This window comes from Strongylocentrotus purpuratus, unplaced genomic scaffold (genome assembly GCF_000002235.5).
Source record: "Strongylocentrotus purpuratus isolate Spur 01 unplaced genomic scaffold, Spur_5.0 spur5_scaffold_12, whole genome shotgun sequence".
NCBI lineage: Eukaryota > Metazoa > Echinodermata > Echinoidea > Camarodonta > Strongylocentrotidae > Strongylocentrotus > Strongylocentrotus purpuratus.
Genome location: NW_022145597.1, coordinates 10,979,805 through 10,992,662, shown reverse-complemented (window position 1 = coordinate 10,992,662; position 12,858 = coordinate 10,979,805).

Here is a 12,858-nt window from a genome sequence, read left to right as displayed (position 1 = left end):
ACGGTAGAGTTGTCCTTGAATACGTGAACTTTACGAAAGTGACCAAATTGCTATTTTGTCATATAGTGATCTTATAATTTCAAACACTTAATATATTTTCCCGCCCACTTTCATCAGAGTTGCATTCGAATTCGTGAAAAGGCGTTCAAGTTCGAACGGTTTTCGTCAACTCTCTGCTTTTCATTCTTTGGGCATTCAATTTCGTTTTATATCATCCCTTTAAAATTTTATTTATCCAATTTAAAGAAAAATCCATTCAATTTAGACGTTCGATTTCGTCCTTAGTACCAATTTCAATTTAATTTATAGGCACACACCTTCGCACTTTGAACGTTCGAATTAAATTAACATAAACAAGTTCTGTAGTTTTACGTAATTCTAACCGCAATTTTTTCACGTCATATTTAATTTTTTCACTGTTTTTAATTATATAATTTCATTTTCATTTTTAAAGTTTCATAATGTTTATTTTATTCATATTTATATAATTCTTTTCCTTCTATTCGAGATATTCTACCTAAGCCACCGCCATAGCCATGTATAAATGATTGTATGCGTATGAAGGTGGAGTTATGTGAGCTCTCGCTTCAATGACGGCTTTTTCAGAGGAATGAGATATTTCAATATATGGCAAAAGTCCCATTTCAAGGTTCATAAAGTTTGCATAATTTATTCAAACAGATACAGATTGCAAAGAACATAAACAAAACTTTAAAGACTGCCCAAATGCTATAAATGATTGTTTATTCGTGAATTTGAATACCTTAACGTTCATCAGGGCGGTGCAAGTTCGAATTTAAAGGCATTTACGTGCATTTTTAAATTTGAACGCGCTTTTTAAACGTTTATGTGAGAAAATCATGAAATCGCATGCTAATATAATTTAATTGAATGAACTAATTAGCTTTTTGAATGTTGATCTCAGTGATCATTCAAATGCGCTGGAAATTGAATGATCGCATCGTTAAATCGGATGCAACTCTGAGGAAATTGGGCGGGAAAACCTATACTTTCTTATTATTGGCCCGATTTATTAAAAATTTACGCCATTCTGTTTCTGGATTGTTTTTCCCGCTTTCAGGCAAATGAAATTATAACGAGGGCTGGTTTTCCCTTTAAGTAATGTTCATGCGTACCTTAGCTGCGCAAGGCCAGCTGATCAGACAGGAATTAGCTAGCTGACTCTGCACACCTAAGGTGCGAGCAGACATTACTGCGAAACGTCCTCAAAGCATTTTTTGTATTACATCTTACGTTCTTTGAAGCGTATGTCACGAAAGATGACCTTTCTTCCTTCCTTTTGAAACTTTCAAGGATCCCTACTTCCACATATGTCACTACGTGCTGTTGAGAAAAAGAAAAATACGCATTAGAAAATCTAGAGGAACAAAAGAGAAAGTATAAAGGCGAAAATTAGTAACAGCTTTCGGGAGGAGGCTATGTGGGAGCTCCATCCACACGATTGCAGAAACTGAAATATAATAACTTGTACATAAATCATGTTCAGAGAATGTAAAATCATGTACATGTTCAAACAATTTTTAATACGTGACGCACAAAGCTGTGGAAATTGCCTTAGGCCAATTTCTTGAAAGTCTTTGCGATCGTGTTAATTGTATCTCAGTTAAGGGCTCTGACTCGCAGACGAGAGGTGCATGCAGGGCTTGATCTTTCCTTCTTGTTTATATTCTTCGACAAAACGTGTTACCAGATTTGTCCCTTTTATATCCTGCATCAAAAATTTATTTAAAAAAAAAAAAATTAAAAAAAAAAAATGTTTTGGAAAAAATGTCAATTTTTATCTAAAAAAGATTTAAAATATTTTGTTTTCATTAAATAAAGATCTGAAGAAAAAAAATTGATTCAATTAAAAAAAAAAAATCACAATTTTTTTTCAACTCCATAATAGTAAACCAAAAAAGTACTCTCATAATAGTACTTTCTAAAAATAGCTCAAATATTTTTGGTCATGTGACGAGCTCTCAACCAATCAAAAGCCAACAAATTTTTGATGCAGGATATAATGATAACTATACAAATTTCCAGTCAAGATGCAAATTCATCATAAATAGACTATTATAATATTCAAAATCAAAATCTATAACTTTGTTGTAATGATGAATAGGTGTATAGTATGTTACCGTTCCCCAGGTATCGATGAAAGTCATGTAGTCCGATTCATCCCAGGTGTTGGGCAGGCTACATGCCGTGGTAACGAAACCCCTGTCAAGTCGAAATTGATCAGCACGGGCGAGTGCAGTCTTTAAACGTAAACTACCACGATTCCTTACTGTAGTCCTATCGAAAAAAACTGATTCCTCAGTTTCAGTCTTTTGTTTTACTCTATTGTAGCCTACAATGAAAGCAAACAGGAAAACTGACAGATTATACATATGTTCACACACACACACACACACACACACACTCCCACGCACGCACACACACACTTTTTTTTTTGTAATAGTTTTTTTTTATTGACATAAATTCAAAACATTTACATTACATACATTGTACAATTGATGAAAACAAAAATGAAATGAGTTGTATTATAAAACAAATAACCCCATCAAACCAAACACACTACTACTACTACCCCCCCCCCCCCCATCCCCATCATGCGATACACACTACACCCGACCACACTTCCACCACACACTGCTCCTAGCCCCTCAGAATAACCCAAATTGGAGCGACAGACAAAACCGAAACAATCTATTTAAAACACACACACACGCACGCAAACACACACACTCGCGCACACGCACGCACGCACACACACACATACAAATATATGTATAATACAGTTAACAATTGACTTATTCATACCCCTTGTAAATTGTCTTTTCTTTTTCGTAACTCAAGAATAAAAGGTGTAGTGGTTGAATTAGGCGCTTAGTTGATTTTTCTTAGATGTAAACATCAGTATGTGACAGTCTAAAGATAGATAAATCGAAAAAAGATAAAGGTAAAGACCAGTTTTGGAAACGCCCCCCTCTCAAAAAAATAAATGGAAGCTCTTATTACTAATCATGTGAAAGAATATGTTTTGACTAATACGTGATCATACAAATTTTGCCGAGGAACCACCTACTAATAGATATATATGGTAAATTATTATATCTATTTGGACTCGATAGATATAACGCACGTGTCGCGCACGTGTGTGTAGTCCCATGTACATATTCCTGTGTACAGTGCTTGTAACTTTACCAGGACTGGGCAAAAAAAATTCTTATCATTTTGACGATTCCAGAACCTTGCAGTACACACCAATACTTATATGCTAGATGATTAACCTTTTCTGATCGATTCCACAACGTTTCTTTCACAATACAATCGCATGACCATAACTGGTCTTTATCTATGTAGATTTTCCAGGATATGAGGTAAGCCTATTCGAAATTCCTTTCTATGGATTGGGACGCCTCCTCTCTTCCCTCCAGTGATCGCTTTAAAAATCTAAAAAACGCAACGGTGATACTTAGCAATACACCCTCCTCCCTGCCAATGACAGCACATCTTCTCAGATCAGCGTAACTCCTAGGGTGACGGGGATACTCTAATGGGTCGCCTTTTTTGCAAAAAAATACCTAATCATGGGGTTTGATTTAGTTTTGAAAAATTCCCCAAAATGGCCCACCTCTAGATCTTAAAAAATTAACTGTTAAGCATCATACTTTGCAGTTGGGTGTGATGGTGTGAATATTCATTTGCCAGCGAGCGAGGAAAATTTTAAAGATATGTGAGGTCGCAGTGCAAAAAATTAGATCATATAAAGAGGGGAAAACTTCCTGATGAGATTATAAGCACATTTTTATAACGGAAGACTGAAAAAGATCTTTGATAGTCAGGCTAAAGCGCAAAACGCAGATACCAAAGTGATTAAAAATCATTTCACTTTTTTACCCAACGTGCTAATATTGGGTACACATTGTGAATATTATTACCCCAGTCATTGGATCCAATTACTAAAAGTGCATACATTTCGGCCAGGCGCAAAGCACCAGGCAATCTAACACATGTGTGCATCTTACTGGGTACATAGAGATTGGCAAATGTAGACTAGTGTCTTGCCGAAGGAAATTAGTGCCGCTGTGGCACTCGAACCGTAAACCATGTGATCCACAGTCCGGTGATATATCCACTAGACCACGACACCTCTACATATTATGTTAATCTAGTAAAATTGATTTGCAAACCGACGACTTACCAGTACTTGCACCAAATCTTGAGCTAGATAGTTCAGTATTCATTTCACCTAGAAAGAAAATAGGTAAAATCTTGAAAACGATAAACCTAAACGGCTGAATAAAGGTGCATTATAAGTTAGCCCAATCATTCTGGATAGTTTTTTTCCGGTAACGATGCAGACCCTTCGTCTTTTTCCTTCTTTGATGATGTTTACAAGAAAAGAAAAGGGCCTGCATCATTCTTGGAGAAAATCATGAATAAAAGTTATTTTCCTAATTTTGTTTATAAACACCCCGTTTTACAAAGATACCAACCAATCTATGTTTTAAAACATGCACTTAATTCGTTTAAAAAAAAATTGTGCTTAAGGGATCAATACAGTCTGTGAAATTTAATCGAAGACAGACTTATGCTCAACCTCCAATATTTCACAAACCAATCGAAACTGTTAAAATATAATATGCTGGTATGTTTTCCCATGTAATATGATAGATATTATTCAGATTTTGCTAGATGACGGAGCGATAATTTTTCCCCAAAACGCTTTTCAAACTCAGACTCGACTATGTTTGGATTGATGATCAGTTTCTGAAAGTTCAATGTGTTAAGGCTTGATCTGGCATTTTCTCTGGCGACAATTGCGGGCTTGATTTCGTCATAAGTATAGGCGTGATAGGATTAGGGTAAGAGTTAAAAAGAAGTGTTAGGTTAGGTAGGATGACGGTTACAATTAGATTTTAGCTTATGCGCAGGGTTAGGTTTGGGGTTAGGTTTAGGGTACGTACTTTGGGTAGATATAGTGTTGGTTCCTGGTTTTCGGTTAGTGAAGAATTATACCGGAACAATTATTACCAATTCAGTAATCACTTATTATCGAGTTCGTCGTTAATGTAATTTTATTTTAAGAATATACTCACCAGTTACTTCAACATAATGGTCCAGCTTTTTTGCATAACTTGAAGTACCATAATATGTTGTTTTCCATGATGTTTCTAGATCGCCGCTCCGCTCAGTGTAGTGCACTTCGTTTGCCTCAGGATTGCCTGGATCATAAGTCAGATCTATGACATGGTGAGTAGTTAGAAGTCCGGGATCTAGACCTCCAATGCTATCTTCTCCCTCTGGGTTACCTTCCAGGATGTTATAGCCGATGCCGATGAATCTATCGCCACTGGCAGAGGAACGGTACACACCATGCATCATCAGCATCAGCATTAAGAAGACAGAAACAGCCTTTCCTGAGCCTATCATCTTTGCTCCGGCTCCTATGTGGATACTGCTGGTAACAAATAAACAAGAATTAAAACAAAAAACAAACATAATTCAGAATAAAAGTAACGATCACCTCACTGAATTGACATGTATGCAAATGACACTAAACTATAAATCACCCATTACGGAATTTTTAGACTGTAGAATAAAGTTGTAGAGATTGCTTCAGATTTCAGATTTTCACATTTTACAATGTTATCACAAAGTAAATGGTACAAACAAATTCGAAAACTATTGTCAGAGTCTACGACAGATAGTGGGTACTTCCTATGAATCCGTTTGCATGCAGTATTAATTGAAAAGACCAAATTAAAAAATAAAGAATGGAGTATGGAGGAGCCTATGGTGAAAACTATATGCTTGTGGGTTACAGGCCCCAAATTATAATAAGATTAAAAGTTAGATCTCTCAACATGTTAATAGGCCTACATTAAATATATATCTTTATGTTTTTCAACCTATGAATGCATTCTGCTGAAATAGATGTTCGTCTTACGATCGATTCAAATAGAGGTTTTCTGCCCAAAACTCCAGTTTACAATGTTTCCAGTTAATGCAGTCAGAAATCACTCGATTTTAAATAAAGATATTTATTTAACAGGACTTCCGATAACAAGTGGCCCATGAAGTGAACTATTTAATAAATATTAATAAGTATTAAAACCTGAAAATGTGGATGGCTCTCCTGTGGATGAAGCCGTTAAAGAAATACCGCCGTGGAATGTTGTTGCGTGAAGCCTTTCAGCGTGGCGAGGATGCACGAAAAGTGATGTTTGGAAGGAATGAATTCCTCTATTTATTTCACTGTGACATCATGTTCACGCCTATACTTCTTCTGTATGGACCAATCAGGAACACCGATACACTATAACACGTCCTGAGCATTTACCAATTGCAGTGGTCAATAAACCGGATATTTCATTTCAACTGTAGATCTGGAATAGGTCAGGAATCAATAATAATATCAAGTGACCTATAAATCCTTAAACATCATAGGTTGCAACTTTTATCTCTATCTCTCTCTCTCTCTCTCTTCCTCATTCCTCCTTTTTGCAGTCTGTATAGTCCAGAATCTGGCCGTTTCTTTATATTCCCTACACACTTGATTCAAGCCGCCGAAGATGGTGTTATTAACGCACTCATAAATATGGCGTCCTAACTTAATGATCACGCCATCTTCGGTGGGGCAGGTCGCATTGATGGTGTTGTTGAGATCAAATTAAATAGGCCAGTTCTGGACTACAGACTTAGGAAGTGGGAGGGACTAAAAATTCTTAATCACCTTGCCTCTGAACCAGTTCTTTTAATGACCTTTCCTACGGCGTGCCAAATAATTGCTAGATGACATTTGTGTTATTTCCGTTTTTAAGCTATAATTATGGGTTGCAAGGTCAATGCAAAAAGGGGCTGGTATACAGTGCGTATCAACGACAAAGGTGTATCAAACTTTGAGGCTGTTCACACCGGCAGAGATAGCGCGGTCTAGCGCGCGCTAGACCGCGCTATCTCTGCGGTGTGGAAGGTACAACGTCGTTTCGGTCCGCCCAACAGCGAGCCACGGCGAGCCAACACTGGAGCACCTCTTGGGGGTGGTCCACGAGAGATAGTGCGGTCTAGCGCGCGCTAGACCGCGCTATCTCTGCCGGTGTGAACCCGAGCTACGATAGCACGCCGGATTTCATCGTTCTACACGCGGGGAATTTTATACTCATTCTATTTTGGTGCGATCTGAATCTGAATCGGTACAATAGGCCATTTTCGTAATGTAACCAAATTTAATGCATAAGTGTTTGTGAGGTGCCTCAATACAAATTATTTCATTCACCTGATAGGAACAATAGTATTTCAATAGTCAGAATGCAACTGCATATATTAAGTGTTGCTATATAGGTAGGTCAAGCCATAATGCTTGTCCAACCTGACAACAACTAATGTATGCAGTTTGGATTCTGTCTATTGAAATACTATTATTCTTATCAGGTGAATGAAATAATTTGTATTGAGGCACTTTACAAAGACGTATGCATTAAATTTGGTTACATTACGAAAATGGCCTATTCAGAACGTCACGCGTCACGACAACAGGACCTCTCAAAAAAGGGGGTGCAGTTAGACCGCGCTATCTCACTGCGGTGTGGATCCGGCGAATGCCAATGGGCGGACCGTGGGTCGCGCTACGATAGCGCGATCCATGGTCCGCCCACGGTCCCCCCTTGCGGTGTGAACACGCCCTTTGATAGCTCTTAATTAAAAGTTCATATCCAATTTGACTTTGAAATTGATTTCACGATAAAAAGTAACGTATTTTCTGTCCAATGATACCATAATCATAATATTTCTGCTGTGGGTGAATGAGCATCAGGGTCTTTAGAAAGTGTTGTCAAAATCACCTTGTTCTAAGTTTGGGTTAAGGAACCAATGTGGGTCAGGTCATATACATTGTGCTTCTTTGGTTTTAAATAATTTTGAAAGGTACATTATGCCTCGTGCTTCAGTGCTTTAATACTTAAAATGATGTAATGTATCTAGGTTTTAGCAGTACCTTTTTTTCAATCCGCAGTTTAACATTTAATTATTTAAAACAGCCTACTAACTACTTGTCTCATGATATCTAAGTTCTCTCTGCTTACTTGTTCACTGCACCATTTCACACGCGGAATGAGCATGAGGTGTTTATTTCGTATAGCGTATGAAAAACTAAAAGCTTACTAAACCTAAATGCAAGAAAAGGCACATAATTATGATGATACACTGTAAAAGAAATTGACAGCAGACTTTCATGTTTAAAAAAGCTAACATCTCAAATAAACGTTATCCATTCTGTTTCACTCAATGACAAGGTTACCTTTAACAAGGGAAGTGAATGAATCAAGATTCTAATCATCATAAGAAAGATATTTCCTTGAGTTTAAGTTGATATTAACTCCTTTCTGTTTCCAACTGCCTAATATTCAATGATAACACACACATAATGACTTTTGACCCACATTTATTACTACAGCCCAAACATGGTACAAGAGGATTTTGACAATACTTTTTGAAAAGCCTGCTGTTTAGTTGTCATTGCCAGCACAATTGTGAAAACGGTATCATAATAGATAGGGTCAGTGGTGTAATGAGCTAAAACGTTCGGGGGGGGGGGGGGGGGCTGACAAAAAAAATCCGAATCACCCCACTCTAACATGCTGGCCCCGCTGAACGTTTCTCAAAGTGGGGTCTAGGGGCAAAGCCCCGGCGGGGTTCAAAGATGGGGAAGCCACCGAAGCTCAAGGGGTATGGGCATCAGTGGAGGATCCAGGAATTTCTTACTTGGGCTGGGGCACAAAATGGCATGGGGTGAAATTTATGTAAAACGGTGAAGCGACAGAACGAGGCTTTAACGGCGAGGAAGCGGAGTGACCAAGCAGGGGGTGGGTCTGGGTAAGAAGCATTTGTCATTTTAGAACCAAATTAGACGCATTTTCAGGCACTTTCTGGAGTAATATGACGTAAAATTGCTTTCTCCTACCGCTTTCAAGAGTAGGGATCTTTTGCAATTTGAGAACCACATTTGGCGCATTAATGTCCACCGGCACTTCATGGAAAAAAAGAGGCCTTCTGATTGGTTAGAAGTTAGAGAAAAGTGATCTGTCACGTCGTGAAACGTCGTATAAATTATGCTTTAAGCCCCACAATGCACAAAGACGGTGGTCCAGTACTTCACCAGTAGTACTTGCAAAAATTATCTCGAGTGTATAAACTGTGTCCATATCTGGGGCGTCGTTAGATCTTGTTCAGTGGGGGAGGGGGGGGTGTAGAGGCCTCCGATTACCGACAAAACGAGCCACATATGGAAACGTTTGCTTGTATTTATCTCATAAAAGAAGTTGATCACAAACTGACTCCCACACGGTGTTGAGTGCTCAGGGGTCACAGGCCACTGGCTTCATCGGGCAGGTAGTTCCATTATGTGAATGGGTAAATTAACTATTACAAAATGAGGGGACACATTTCATTGTACAATAGGGACACACATTGTTTTTATTGTGCAGAACATGCTCTTTTATTGACTTACTTATTGCATGAAACTATAAACCAAAATGCATTTTGTATTCTAACAATTGGAGTACAAAGAATAATAACGTGAATGAAATGCATAAACACCACAAACACCTGGGGAGGAAGCATTCATAAATTTGAATACATGTAGTTGATAAACGACTCCCATGAAACTATAAAACCAAAATGAAATTTGTGTTCTGGCAATTGGAGTACAAAGAATGATAACATGTGAATGAAATGCTTCAATAGCAACACAAACACCTGGGAAGCTAGGAAGCATCCATAAATTTGAATAATTTAGTTGATAAACGACTCCGCATGTGGACGTTTGTTGGAGCAGAAAGCAGTGGATTCTTAACAACACGGACCCATTTAACAGAATATCGAAACGTAAATTGAATTTGGCGCGGTTGGAAAATGCATCTTTCTACCCTGCGACTTTAATGGTACGATCCAGTAAATTAAAACAGTAAAATGGCTCTTATTTTGAAATTACTCATTTAATAAAACCCAAAACTTCGATGACATCACAAAAATATATGTTAAATCTTACTAATAGTTTAAAAAAAGATGTATAAACATTGTGAAAGTGTCGCATTTTACGAAAAAAGACGCCGATTCAGCGAAGATGACGTCATTAGTGCGCTTGCATCAAGGAATTCAAGGTCAAAAGGTCAATTCAGACACCAATAAGTTATTGGTCGAGCCTTTTTGTTTCCTTTATTCCGAAAAAATTATGCAATCAATAAAAACAAGTTTAATACCAGAAGAAAGCTAACGATTAGTATTTTCATTAACCGCTTGCCCCAAAGTCGCTTGACCACAGTGAAACGAGTGAGAGATTGCGAGAGCGGCCAAAGTGTGATTGAAACTCGCTATTTGCTCTTCTCCAACGCAAAAAGAGACGACATTGTGATGGATAAATGTATTTTTTCCGACAAAAGTACAGAAAATTTGCATATGGTCTTTATATATTATACTTTATGAAATGTTACCCGAGTGACTTCCGGGCGCCCCAATGCTGGAAAGAAACGCACATTTTAGAAAACTTCCCTTTTTCATGGAAAATGCTTATTTGTTCTATGCACGCAAGTCAGATTGAGCGGATGACACAACGTTTCCATATGCAATATTATTACCGACAAATATAAAAATGCCAAAGTCCAAATGTCTACAAATATAACCCTATAAACCCAGGGCCAGGAACTAAGTTATTTTTCAGTTTTCCCCTCCCGCGCCAAGCGCGGAAGCTTTGACACTTCACTTAATTATTAGAGAAAGAAGACGATCCGTGGTACTGTTCTCGACTCTTACAGCTTGTTTCGCCCCTCCCGCGTAAAGCGTGGAAGCTATGACGTTTCATTTATTATTAGAGAAAGAAGACGAATCATTGTACCGGTCCCGACTCTTAATCCTTGTCTGAATTCAGTTCCCCCCTCCCTCCCGCGGTAAGCGCGGAAGCTTTGACGTTTTTAACAAGTATTACTCTTAATCCTTGTCTGAATTCATTTTCGCTCATCCCGCGCGAAGCGCTGAAGCTTTCACGTTTCATTAGATTATTAGAGAAAGAAGACGATTCGTTGTATCATGTTCTTGTCTGAATTCAGTTCCCCCCCCCCCCTCCCGCTCGAAGCGCGGAAGCCTTGACACTTCATTAAACTATAAGAGAAAGAAGACGATTCATTGTACCGGTCTCGACTCTTAATCCTTGTCTGAATTCAGTCCCCCTCCCCCGCTCGCGCGAAATGTGGAAGCTTTGACGTTTCAATAAATTATTACTCTTTACCCTTGTCTGAATTCACTTTAGCCCCCTGCGCGAAGCGCGGAAGCTTTTACGTTTCAATAAATTTATAGAGAAAGAAGACGATTCATTGTACCGTTGAACCGTTCTCGACTCTTAATCCTTGTCTGAATTCCGCCCCCCCCCCTTTCGCGCAAAGCGCGGAAGCTTCGACGTTTCTATAAATTATTACTATTAATCCTTGTCTGAGTTCATTTTCGCCCATCCCGCGCGAAACGCGGAAGCTTTCAAGTTTCATTAAATTATTACTCTTAATCCTTGTCTGAAATCATTTTCGCGTTTCATTAATTATTAGAGAAAGATTAAGACGATTTGTTGTACCGTTTTAGAATCTTAATCCTAGTCTGAATTAGTTGCCCCCCCCCCAACTCCATAGTTTTTACACGTACATCTAACTTCCTAGAAACACACGAATTATTATACCAGTTGCAGTTTGGGTTTCGAGCAAAACACAGCACTACTCAACAGTGGCGTACGCAGGATTTTTTTCAAGGTGGGGTTTTAACATTTTGAAATTATTATTATTTTTTAAATCTTTTTTATTAAAAAAATAAAAAAATAAAATAAAATAAAATCAATACTCAAAAGGGGGGGGGGGGGTTCCGAAAAAAATACACATAAACAAAACTCAAGGGGGGGGGTTAACCCCAAACCCCGCCAAAGATGGTATTATCAACGAACTCATAAATATGGCGTCCTAACTTAATGATCACGCCATCTTCGGTGGGGCAGGTCGCATTGCTGGTGTGGTGGAGATCAAATTAAATAGGCCAGTTCTGGACTACAGACTTAGGAAGTGGGAGGGACTAAACATTCTTAATCACCTTGCCTCTGAACCAGTTTTTTTTGATGACCTTTCCTACGGCGTGCCAAATAATTGCTAGATGACATTTGTGTTATTTCCGTTTTTAAGCTATAATTATGGGTTGCAAGGTCAGTGCAAACAAAGGGCTGGTATACAATGCGTATCAAAAACAAAGGTGTATCCAACTTTGATAGCTCCTAATTACAAATTCTTATCCAATTTGACTTTGAAATTGATTTCACGATAAAAAGTAACGTATTTTCTGTCCAATGATACCATAATCATAATATTTCTGCCACGTGTGAATGAGCATCAGGGTCTTTAGAAAGTGTTGTCAAAATCGGCTTGTTCTAAGTTTGGGTTAAGGAACCAATGTGGGTCAGGTCATATACATGTGCTTCTTTGGTTTTAAATAATTTTGAAAGGTACATTATGCCTCGTGCTTCAGTGCTTTAATGCTTAAAATGATGTAATGTATCTAGGTTTTAGCAGTACCTTTTTCAATCCGCAGTTTAACATTTAATTATTTAAAACAGCCTACTAACTACTTGTCTCATGATATCTAAGTTCTCTCTGCTTACTTGTTCACTGCACCATTTCACACGCGGAAGGAGCATAAGGTGTTTATTTCGTATAGCGTATGAAAACTAAAAGCTTACTAAACCTAAATGCAAGAAAAGGCACATAATTATGATGATACACTGTAAAAGAAATTGACAGCAGACTTTCATGTTTAAAAAAGCTAACA